Here is a 12,352-nt window from a genome sequence, read left to right on the forward strand (position 1 = left end):
TGGAGATAAAATATGGAGCATAATCAGATATTCAGACATGGTGCTTTCATGCATTATTTCATTTAATAAGTCCATTAATTAGATACAATTATTTTTTCATCTGAAAGATGAGAAATTATGGACGCTTAAGTAAATTGTTCATGATCATATAACCAGTAAATTGCTTATAGAGCAGGTATTTGAAGCCAGGAGTGCCTCCAAAGTTGTTAACCTTTAAATTGTATAATTTTAGAATAAAGGAGATTGAGTTAGGCTAGTGCATCCACCAAAGAGTTAATATCAATCAGCAAACAGTGCAGGTGCTAATTAGAACCACCAGCCTTCATAACAGATTGAATTTCACTGTATGTCAGAATCTGTTTCAGGTGTACATTTTCTCTAATCTTCAAGGTAATTCTACTGGACGGTCTTATTTTACAGGTGAGTCAACAAAGGTGCAAGTAGGGAGAAGAGACAAGGAAGAGGGCAAAGACAAGTGGAACGCTGAATACTTTCCAAGTCCTAAAATCTTTACAAAATAAATTTTAAATTGTATATTAAAGACAGGAAAACCTTTTGAAATCAGATTTAACAAACCCAGAACTTGTAATATTGAGACATTGAACAAAGATTTTTACTGCTTAAAGGTGAGAGATCATCTAGTTTAAGTCCTTCGTGGGGTTTCTGACTGAGTATTAAATTAGATAAATCTTAGGTAGCCCAAAACTTTTATGGGCTTTCATGTTATGACTTACAGGCCAACTACAACGTCCCATTTTACAACACCTACTCAGTTTAGATAAATGAGTAACCAATTCAATTTATATCTGCACTTTATGTAGGAAAACTGTATTTCCTTATAAATATCTTACATTTTTAATAATTACTAACTCAGAGAGGAAGTCATCAATATGGTTCCTCTTAGCGGAAGAAGGAGAAAGTAATGAACTTTTATTATTCGATGGTGAGTCACACATATTTTATAGAGTAGAAAAGTACATTCTCAAAGTGTAACGAAAATCTCTCTTTTCCCCCCTTCCATCCTCCCCTTCTCTCTTTCTTTAAATCCCATGCCATTGTATATTCTATTGTCTTAAATGAGCGAGAGTATTTTAAAGGTTCTGTCTCTGGGTATCCATAGGATCTAGAACGCTTCTGGCTCCCCAGGTCATTGGGAAGGAATAACTTTGGATAGAGAAGATGACAATATTGGTGAAATTGAAGACTCACCTGAATTTACTTTAATAGGGCACCCCGACTCCTCAGGGGGAGATGTCTGCAAAGATATCACTGGGAGCTCGGAGGAAAATATTATGTTCTAACCTTTTAAAAATTAATCCAACTAATAGCAGGGATCCCAACTGTATTTCCGTCAAGCCATAATCTGAAAGGTACGATGATTAAACCAAGACAAATGTAGTGTCATAAGCAAATGTCATGCCATAGATTTACCTACCAACAAGACACTGGCATGGTTCAGGTCAGAGGTTAATTAAAGACATCGAAAGGTCATTCTGTGATTAGGTGAAAGCAGAGTTTTAATAGGGCATCAGTCCGACCCACACTGACAGAAGATTTATGCCAGCTGCGATGACACTGCCACGAATCCTGCTGATAACAAGAGCCTCAATATTGGACTGAACAGAATGATGAATGGAGCACATATCTCCTCACACTTCTCATTACAAGCTCTTTCACTCCTGGTGGCACTTAGCAGCATTTATTTACTGGAGTTTGAAGGTGTGGACAGCAGAACAGTATATCTAATTCTTTTAAATGTAGACTTGTGATATAAAAATGAAACCAGATAAGATTAGGTCTTTGAATAATTGTGCAGCTTTTCTTCCTAGATTATATTCGCCAGTACTAACATTATTTTTCCCTTCTAATGTTCTTCTGGTGTGTGAGCAGTTCAAGAAAATTAATTGTCTGAGGCAGAAGGTCAGAGGGAAAATTCTGATAAGCACTGAACATGCTATAAAACAGCACCTTACCACATCTTGTCTTCCAGAGCCCTCAGTATGTGAACAAAAGAGAACATAAAGAAATGGATATACACATTTCCCATATTAAGGGTTGTATAAGTGCTATTTTTATTTGGGTTCAATTAGGTAAAAGTTCTAGAAAGAAAACCAAACAAATGAAAAATAAGTAAAGATCAAATAAAGTAGAGTATTGCTCAGCGTAAAGCAAATGTAAGAGAAACTAAAGTCCTGATGAATAATGTTTACTTTCCGTGAAACTCCTTCTCAACATGTTATATATTTATCAAACCACTAGAGTGTAAATTTCATGAATAAGTCCTATCATCTCTCAACCAATAGACACCATGAAAATTATAACTATAGAAAAATTGTTATTATTATAAAAGTCTACTTTCTATAGATTCACAAATAGATGCTGCTGCAATTTCACAATAGAAAGATCAGATGCTTTCTGCTTGGTCCACCAACCAGGGCCAGACTAGGGAAGATCCTATCATATGCAACCTCAAGTCAGTCCTCACATTCACTCAGAAACAAAATGAATCAGCCGAACTGTTGGTGGTGGAGCTGACTTCCTGCTGCAGAACAACTGAGCACATTTCTTTTCTTTTTTGGGTACAATTGTATTTATGGGTAGGTAACAAATTGTGGGTGAATTTACACAAACTAATGATTCAATCCAGCACATACAGACACTTGAAGCCATGAGATTGTAGAGATGTGTGTCAACCACACATACAGAACTTTGTGCCCACTACTTGACACTGAAAAATAATTACACTTTTTGAGTGGGAGCTTTGACACTGCCTGAGTGTGTCAAAGCTGCTAGTAGTAATGAGGATTTCCTTGTGGACTTTTGAAAAGAGGCGTCTATCATCACTTTTAGCTTAGGATTTTCTTTGCTTTGACACATTTTCTGGAAAAGTCTTCATAATAGATCTTATGGCCATGTAAAGGGTTTCTAGTTGCCGCCAGTGTGATCTATGTGAGGCTCATTTATGTAGGGCTTCTCCGGTATCAAAATGAGCAGTCTTGCTTGGGACCATAGGTCCCACTGAGGACATTCTGTCCACCCAGATGCACGGATGTCTGGTGACCAGTAGGAAGATTTGTGGGCAGGCCATCAGAGAACTGCACTGATTTGTTTTTGCCAGTACATATGCTGTCTGCTAGACAGAGAGCACTTCATGCATGCACACTTACTTTGCAACTGCTTTCTGGTCATTGGAATTAATACAGAGTAGATGGGAGAAATAGTAAAGTTATGCAATTTGTGTACAGAAATGATAATATTTTCTGGTTACCAGGAAGAATTATATGACTGTTCCTTTGAGGTTTATTTTACTTTCAGAGAAAATTTAAAGTTAACTGATATAAACAGCTGTGCCCAATGGTAATTCTGCCCAATGGGAACCACCAGACTGAATGGCATGTAAATAACATGATATCTTTTACTGTTTCCTTTTTGGTACCAGGAAAAGCTTATGGAGGGTTTTGGGTAAGTTGTGGTCTTTAAAAAAATCAATTAAAAAATAGATTGCTCGATTAGCTAATGTTTATTGTTAAGCTGTTTTGCGGTAGGTTTTACAAGGGATTTTTTAGAAAATAGAAATCATGGACCCTACATTCTGTGGGCTTAAAAGTCATTGAGAAGACACACAGATATCTAAGTATGACTCCCAGTACTTAGCAAGACTGCATCTAAGTATTAAAGAAATGGTTTGGCAAGTTTTTCTGTAAAGGACAGATAGTATTTATGGAAGACTTTCATGTTATGTGGTCTTTGGCTCAACTACTCAATTCTGCCCTTGTAAGAAGGAAAGTAGCTACAGACTTTATGTAAATAAATGTCTGTGGCTATGTTCCAATAAAATTGTATTTATAAAAATAGATGGCAGGCTGGGTTTGGTGGAGATCCATGCTTCACTGACCCTGGTATAGACATTAAGTACTGTGTGTATTCAGACAAATGAGGAAGTGTTACAGTGAGTGGATCTTCTTGCAATCACAGAAGATTGAAAACCTTGTAGGAATTAGGTAGAGGAGATATTCTTGGTGGGAACACAGGGCAACTAAAAGCTATGTACAATACAAAGGCTTTGTGTGGGAGTGAATGGGCATGTGAATAGAAAAAAACAGGCTTCTCTATGAAAATATCCCAAGAGGGAAGGGGCTTTTCCACTTTTGACATGCAACTACCCAGAGATTAAATGCACAAAGCAGGTCTGAGATACATATCGTAAAGTCACGGTAGGTCCGTTTGCCTTCCAGCAGGCCATTTTCCTGGCCTATCTTTTTCTGCAAAATTGGCATTTTAGGCTCTGGGGTACAAAGATATCAACCTACAGGGAGAATGAAATTCATTGTATGAGTATTTGGGTGAGTTTTCTCTATGTTGTCAAGAGCTATATACCTGTTCAAGTAATCGAGGTGATTCTGAATGTTTGTCTCTCTGATGATAAGTGCTCCCAGTTTAAGCCAAACCCTTAAGTCTAAAGGGTGACACTTCTTAAACTATATTAATCAGGTCACTAGTCTCATCATATGATTCCAGAAGAAGAGGGTTCTGTGTTACAAACTATACTTTTTCTTGGAGATTGACCATACATATTGGCAAATCTAAGGGCAGAAGAAGGTCTGTTACCAAGAAATCTGATTAACATTTCTTTTATCATGGACCATCTATTTATGTATCATGGGACCTTTTTGAAAAACAATGTGTGAAAACAGATTGGAAATAAATACTGCTAACATTAGTCATGCTTTCAAGTTAACATGAAAGGTAAGGGGGAGGGATGAGAGAGATTTAAAAACTCAAGTGACTCTTGAGGGTGGAATTGAACTTTCTTATTTATTGTAGCTATTTAAAGTCTACCTGTCCCAATTGACCCCAGGCTCTGGAGAGCAAAAGGAGGTGAACAGGCTATATAAGTTTATTGTCTTCTTTTTCCTTGTTGTTGATGTTAAATTTCTGGCTTTATTCCCTTCTTCCATGTCCTTCTGGAGTCTTTGTTTGACTGAAAGCATGAAAATGATTGTCATGTTGAGCTACTCTTGGCAGGCAGAATTGAGTTTATAGGGAAAGCAATGTGTGATTAGCAAGCACATAAACATCCCCATCCAGGCCTAACTTCTCTTCTCTGTAGAGTGAAGGAAGAGCTGTGCAGAGGAGCGAAGCAACCAAGAATCTATTGTAGTATCTAGAGAATTCACTGGGAAATTCTGTGCAATTTGCTGCAAACAAGTCAGACACTACAAGCTAATTAAACATAATCCTATGTGGAAGAGGCTTTAGTTAGCATTTCATAGCATTTTTCTTTTTATCTTTTATGTGCTTCTGGGACAACCTAATTTTTATGTACTGTATTACTGTCTAGTCTGCCAGCTCATTTACTTAGTAAGTATTTACCAAGGACCTATTCTATAACAAGTACTAGTAAATCACGATGACAGTAACATGACCCATGATTTTGAGAGACTGACAGTAGAGATGGAGAGAGAAATACAAAAACTATAAATACAATCAAGTGTTATTGATGCTTTGCTCAATATCTGATAAGGATAAGTTGTCAGTTCTACCTGGAAATTCTAGGAGAAATTTCATGCATGAGATTGATCTGAGAACTGAATGTTGAAGAAATGAGTAAGTGGGCATATACAGACAGCTAGACATCCTTCTGAAATATTTTGCTGGTTAGTGCCATGTGCATTTAAATGGTCAGCAAATCCCGCCATCCACCCCACCCCCTATAGTATCTGGTGCTTGAGAATATTATATTATCAGGTTTCTTCAAAGTGGAGAATATGGCATGTTCAAGATGATCCATTAGAATGTGGAAAGATGATGCCAAAATTTAAAAAAAAATTATCCCATTCCTTTGAAACTTCTATTTTTGAGTTTTATAATATATGTATAAATACCACTGCAGATGTTTACAATTTATAAATAAATATACTTATATTGGGGTACATGGTGCAAATGTTGTTTTACTGATGGGGTGCAGGATCAAAAACGTGGAGATTACTCATATTTGTCATTCATCTATTGGAGGATTATTTTCTCTGTTGCATAAACTAATCCTCAGAATTTTATTAGACATTAAAATTTCTTCTTTCAGAATTTTAGCACACTGTTTTATGCCTCTACTATGTTCCAGGATCTGTACTAGGCATTTTAAATAAAGCACCTCAATTGGCTCTTAAGTAGTCCTAATGAGATAAGGATCGCTATCTCAGCATGTGATTGAAAAATTGAGGAACATAGAAGTTTAACAATTTCTCCCAGATTAAAAGATGGCAGAGGGTTCCTTTTCAACACATCCTCACCAGCATTTATTCTTTGTTTTTATTTATTTATTTATTTTTAAAGACTTATTTATTTATTTATAAAAGCACTGGGTATAGTCAGAAGCGCGAGAGGGTGAGAGGATTCACCAGAGCCAGAGCGGGGAACAGAACAGGCAGACTGGTGAAATGCACTGCTGAGGCGAGCAGCGGGGGTAGCAGGAGAGGTCTGTCACGCCATGTGTGGAACCCTCGCCTGGCAGCCAGGGATTGAACCAGCACTGCAGAGGCTGCGGGCAGCTTCGCAACCCAGCGCTCAACCACTGCACCACCAGGGCGTGTTTGTTTGTTTTTTAATATGGGCCAGTTACACAGGTGTGAAGTGGTGTCTTATTGTGGTTTTGATTTGCATTTCCCCAATAATGATGTTGAGCATTTTTTTTTTATGCCTGTTGGCCATTTGCTTTTCCTCTTTGGAGAAGTGTCTTTGCTCTTTCTGTCGTTGAGTTGTGTAAGCTCTTTGTAGATCTTTGATATCAGTCCCTTATCAGATACATGGTGTGCAAATATTTTCTCCCTTCCAGTATTATATATCTTCATTTTGGTTGGTCTCTTTATCTGTACAGAAGCTTTTTAGTTTGATGTAGTCCCAGCTGTTTATATTCTCCTTTGTTTTCCTTGCTTCTGGAAATAGTTCTCAAAGATGTTTCTGAAGTTTATGTCATGGAGTGTTTGACATGTTTTCCTCTCTATGTTTTATGGGTTACAGTCTTACATCCAAGTCTTTTATCCATTTTGATTTCACTTTTGTGTATGGTGTGCGATAGTAGTATAGTTTTATTCTTTTGCATGTGACAGTACAATTTTCTAACACCACTTGTTGAGGAAAATTTCCTTATTCCAGTGTATATTCTTTGTTTCTTTGCATAAACCCAATTCTTTACCTCTTAAGTATGCTTATACATCTTTCTCAGTATTTCAGATATTAGGCAAGGGTTTTAAAAATTATTTTACCAAGTAAATTGCTATCCTTTTACTTTTTCCATATTTGAAACCTCATCTTCCCACCAATATTGTGGCCCAAGGAAACGATCATGTAACATTCTTTGTCTTATTGGTATAAACTGGATGCTAAGGAGGTTATATGGGAGAGGAAACTTTCTGCATAAAGATACAGAGAGTTGTGTTGTCTTTTATGAGAAAGCTTTTTCCAGTATATATATATATTTTTTAATTTAGGGCAAATCTACTATTTTTCTTGACTTACTAGTGGTTGATATGTGATGAAGAGCTATTTGGATAGGGTAGTTTCTCTATTTGCTATCGCTGCAGTCTGAGTTACAATCCCTTGAGACATTCAGACTATTTTTATCATCACCTTTGCAATTTAATTTCATGTTGTACAACATGAAAAACACTTTGGGAGGCTCTTAACATTTAGAATAATGTTGAGACTATTAGTGCATCCATCTAGTCACATTTACTATGAGATACCCAACAGGTTGAGAACTCTTTGAGATTACAAATTGGGGAGCTCTCTTTCTGTAACCCCCTGCCTAGTACCCTGTCTGGCCCTTACCACTCACTAAATGAGCTTCCCTTATCTGGCTTCTAAGATTCTAGATCTCCTAACTTCCTCATTAGGGGGAAACAGAATATTCTTTTTTCCCATCAGGGATGGGCAGTGACAGTGCCTGGCAGAGCATGAGGAGAAAGAGAGCCAATAGATTCTTCTTTCCCTGCTTCTGAAGATGAAAATTTGTCCCTGTGAAATAGAACATGCTAGTGCCATGGCCCTCAGCTCTGAGCACACTTGCTTTTAGACTGTGATTTAGGGCTACAAGAAAATGAGCAATGGGAGAAGGAGTTTCTTCAGTGAATATGAAAGATAAGGATATAGTGCCAGCTCCGTATCTACCCCACCCCAGTCATTATCCAGGCACAGCACGTAGAATAACCTCTCTGAGCACCCTCCTCCTCCTCCTCCACTTACTGCCACACACATCTGCTAGATGAGCAATACGTGTGGCTCCTGGGTAAGCTCACCACCCACACACCTCCAGATAATGTTCATGACCCCTATCAACCTCGGAGCGGGAGAACTATTTTGATTAATTAACTGTATGTATGTATTATTTGGTGGGTGTGTGGTGAAAGGGGGCTTCGGGATGGCCAGGGTCAAATGGACTCTGGGTTTTTGGAAAGTGGATACAAACACAGGATCCCAATTTTTCCTGTAGCAATGGTGTGGAGCCCAAATGAACTTGGGTTTATATAGTGGGGTAGCCACTGCCTCTGTGCTAGGGGTAATGCCTCTGGCAGAGATAGGAAGACAGAATCTTAAGCAGAGAGAAATGCTCTGTCCCTTTCTCTGACCATATAAGAGACAGCGTGGCAAAGCAAGCTGAATGTTCATTTTGTGATTACTGGCATGACTGGACCTGGTATTGTTTTAACAATTGTCTCTTAGAGAAAGGAGGTTAACATTGGTTAAAAAGGAGCACAGATCATTTGGGGCTTAATACAGAATAGTCTTCAGGATAATATCAGGAGTCAAACAAACCTTTCTGCTAGAAGAATAATAAAGAAAAAGCAGCTGGGTTAATTGAGGTGTTAAATAACTCAAGGCATCCTACATAATTATTGCCTATGTTGTTTGCCTCATTTCTTGCTTCAAGAGAAAAGAAGCTAAAAACTCCCTATAAGCACAGATGTAAAATTTCTGTTTCAAGACCCTAGTTGACATGGATAGACTCTTGTTTAAAAAAATATGTTTTCCAAAAAGCAAAATAAAATCTTATTGCAAAAATAGCAAAATTGCAAAGGAGGGGAGAAAAGTAGCCTCAGATATGTGAGAAATATCAATCTTCAAAGTCTATTAGCCAAAGACCTTGTACATCAATACTTGATTTGAATTATGGAGCTGAGTTGTACCTTCATTTACATGGTATTTCCCCAAGTAGCCAGATAATATCAATATCTTGCATTTATATGACGATCATCTTCCCAGATGGCTTCATTAAATTGTATGTTTTATGAGACCCACTTTCTGAAATGTGGTCATCTCTGAATGAGAATGATGCTCCTGGGTAACTCGGGGCAAGGGAAAAATCGTGTTTTGCATTTATGCTGCCTTTCTATCAGTGATCATAAAAATCTTCAGTTAGCAAGCATTTTCTGAGCATCTGTGTGGGCAGAGCCCAAGACGAAGCTCTATATTGTAACATAAGGAAGATTAAAAGGATACCTCAGTCTCTATCAAGAACAAATTTTATGTTTCACAAATGTGAAAACTTGCGCCCAGAGAAGTTTAGAGTTATATTGGCGAATTGGCGAGTTATATTTGTCCCAGAAAAAGGAGTCCTCATTTGAAGTTTTAATTGCAAGTTGTTTTGATAATAACATCTAAAAATATCTAAAATATTTCAGGTATATAATTAAGTATAAAGTTAAGACTTTGGTTTTAGTTAAAGAAGAAATGATCCAAAAAAGGAAAATGAAGATGTTGCCAGTGTTATCAAGATAGACTTATAAATATTGCTAAATATCTAGGACCTGGTGACTGTAGTAGGGAACAGAAGAAAGGCAGCCTTCAACTCTGAAGAGCTTGGTTGACTTTGAAAGTAAAATAATGCCCATATTTGGTAATTTCAAGGAAAGAGGAAGTCTTGTTTATCTCTTGAATATAGATTCAATTAGTTGACTTCTCATCTCTTTCTACTTGTAAAATTGCAGGTAGCCCTGGGAAAATTAACACATTAAGCCATGCCTAGCATTCCCACAATGTTTGCTGCATGACCACCACTCCAAAAATATTTTGAGCAATTTACATTACGTGGATACATTTATCATGGCTTTTCCTGAGAAGTTAGGTTTTAATTAGTTTAAAAGGGGGAAGTGTGAGAGAGGGTAGAGGCTGAGAGGAAAGCCCGGGGTGGGTGATGGATGCCAATGAAAGGAAGAAGGAATAGTCAAGAGTGAAAAGAGGGCAGAAAGGAGAGCCTATGGTGCTGGGAAAAACTTGCCATATTTATAATCTCCTTTAGGGACTACACTGATGTGATCTGGAGATATAGGGTTATCAGACTGTAATTTTTTTTTTAAAGATTGATTTATTTATGCATATAAGAGCTGGAGTACAGGCCAGTGTGGTGGGTGAGATGATTCACCAGAGACAGAGTGGGGAACAGAACAAGCAGATCGACCAAAGTACACTGCTGAGAGGAGGAACAGGCGAGCCAGGAGATGTCTGCTGTGCCATGTGGGCAGCCCCTCAGCTGGCTTGGGATTGAACTCGGTGTTGCAGAGGCTGCAGACAGCCTCACAGGTTGCATCTTAACATTGCACCACCAGGGAGGCCCTCAGACTGTAATATTTAAAATACCTACAAGATCATAGATTGTGGTAAAATTTCAGCTCTCATATTGATCTTCGTGGGATTTGAAGTCAATCGCTTCACTTACCTGGGCCTAAGATATCTGCTCTCTAAGACAACTTTATGTCATACAGAATTCTGTTATACTATTTGAATGAAAATAGGGGATATTTTGCAACAAGATGTAGGGGAAACAGTTGTCCTAATGCTTATTTAGCTTCGTGGAGAAAATGGACAATGTTAAAATAAAAGATCTAGTGACTCTTAATGTATTATGAGAGTATTTTCAATATATCAGTCTACTAATTAAAACATATTAGATTAAAAGTTTTTAGCCAACTTCAGAAGCATTTTGAATAATGGGTAATTCATCTCTGTTCTATATTTGTCAATATATTTTTCTTTCTTAAGCTAGTTTCATCTTCAGAGTTTTTTTTTTTTTTAAAGATTTATTTATTTATTTATACAAGAACGGGGTACAGTCAGAAGCGTAGGAGGGTGAGAAAATTCACCAGAGCCAGAGCCTGTTCCCTAACAGAACAGGTAGACTGAAGAACAGGCAGACTGACGAAGAACAGTGGGCGGCAGGAGAGGTCTGCGCCATGTGGGACCCTCACCGGGGCCGGGGATTGAACCGGCGCTGCGTAGGCTGTGGGCAGCTTCGCAGTCCAGGGCTCAACCGCTGCACCACCAGGGGAGGCTCCATCTTCAGGAGTTTTTAACTGTGGTTCTCTCAGTGCTAAGACTCTTAAAGTTTTTAGTTGCAAAAAACTGTTATCTACAAAACATTTTAAACTTGAAGATTGTTTCCTGCAAAATAAAAGCACTAGATTATATATTTAAATTACAAGTACTGTAAGAATTCAAAGATCAGAATGTCATAGGTAATCAGGAAAAGCTTCAAAGAGGAAATGGAGCTGACAGTTTGGCCTTGAGGAAATTTAAGACTGCATTTGTTGGAGAAAGACTAGTTCTCAGAGTACTTTGCAGAGAGTGGGACTACCCAAAAGCAGGTCTAAGGCCCATTCTGGCACAGAATAAAGGTTTTATTGATCCCCGTCTGTTAAGAAAAGTAAAAGACAATGCAGTGAATATATCTGAAAACTAAATGTAAGCAAGTTAAAAACAGCCTTTCATCTGGAGACATCTTCCTCCTTTTAGTGTTCAAATATCCTTTTATGAAATCATGGTGGTTGTGGGTTTAGCTGTTTTTATTTTGTGAAGTAATGGCATCAGATGTGACCTCCACATGAAATGTTGCCTTTTGACATTTTACTGGTCCATGAAATCCAAAGATTGGCACCACTGGTTAGATGACTATTCCTGATATGTGGTCTTGACAGCAGCCCTCACCCATGTAGGTCAAGAAGTCAAATACAGCTTTCTAGCAAGGGAAAGGACCTGTATTTTAGCCTTGAACTTCCCTGTTCCTGTGAGGCCATGGAGGCAGTACATGCTGATCAGGCATAGCTGTGACCTTGATAGAGTTGAGCTTAGTTTGTGGGCCTACAACATGCCCCAGATCTTTCAACAGTACAAGACCCTAGAAAGGACCACATGATTTGTCAGCTTTTACTTTCTTTCAAGCTACATGCCAGGCTGGCAGTGGAAGTGCTGCCAGTGTGCTTACCAAAGTTCCTGCTTCGTACTGAGGAAGTGAAGGAACTCTTTCACAATGCTTCCTCATTCCGCAGATAGAGAATGTTGGATTTTTACTTCAGTACTGACA

Source organism: Talpa occidentalis, unplaced genomic scaffold, assembly GCF_014898055.3.
Source record: "Talpa occidentalis isolate TD23 unplaced genomic scaffold, MPIMG_talOcc4v2.1 talOcc4.3, whole genome shotgun sequence".
Taxonomy (NCBI): domain Eukaryota; kingdom Metazoa; phylum Chordata; class Mammalia; order Eulipotyphla; family Talpidae; genus Talpa; species Talpa occidentalis.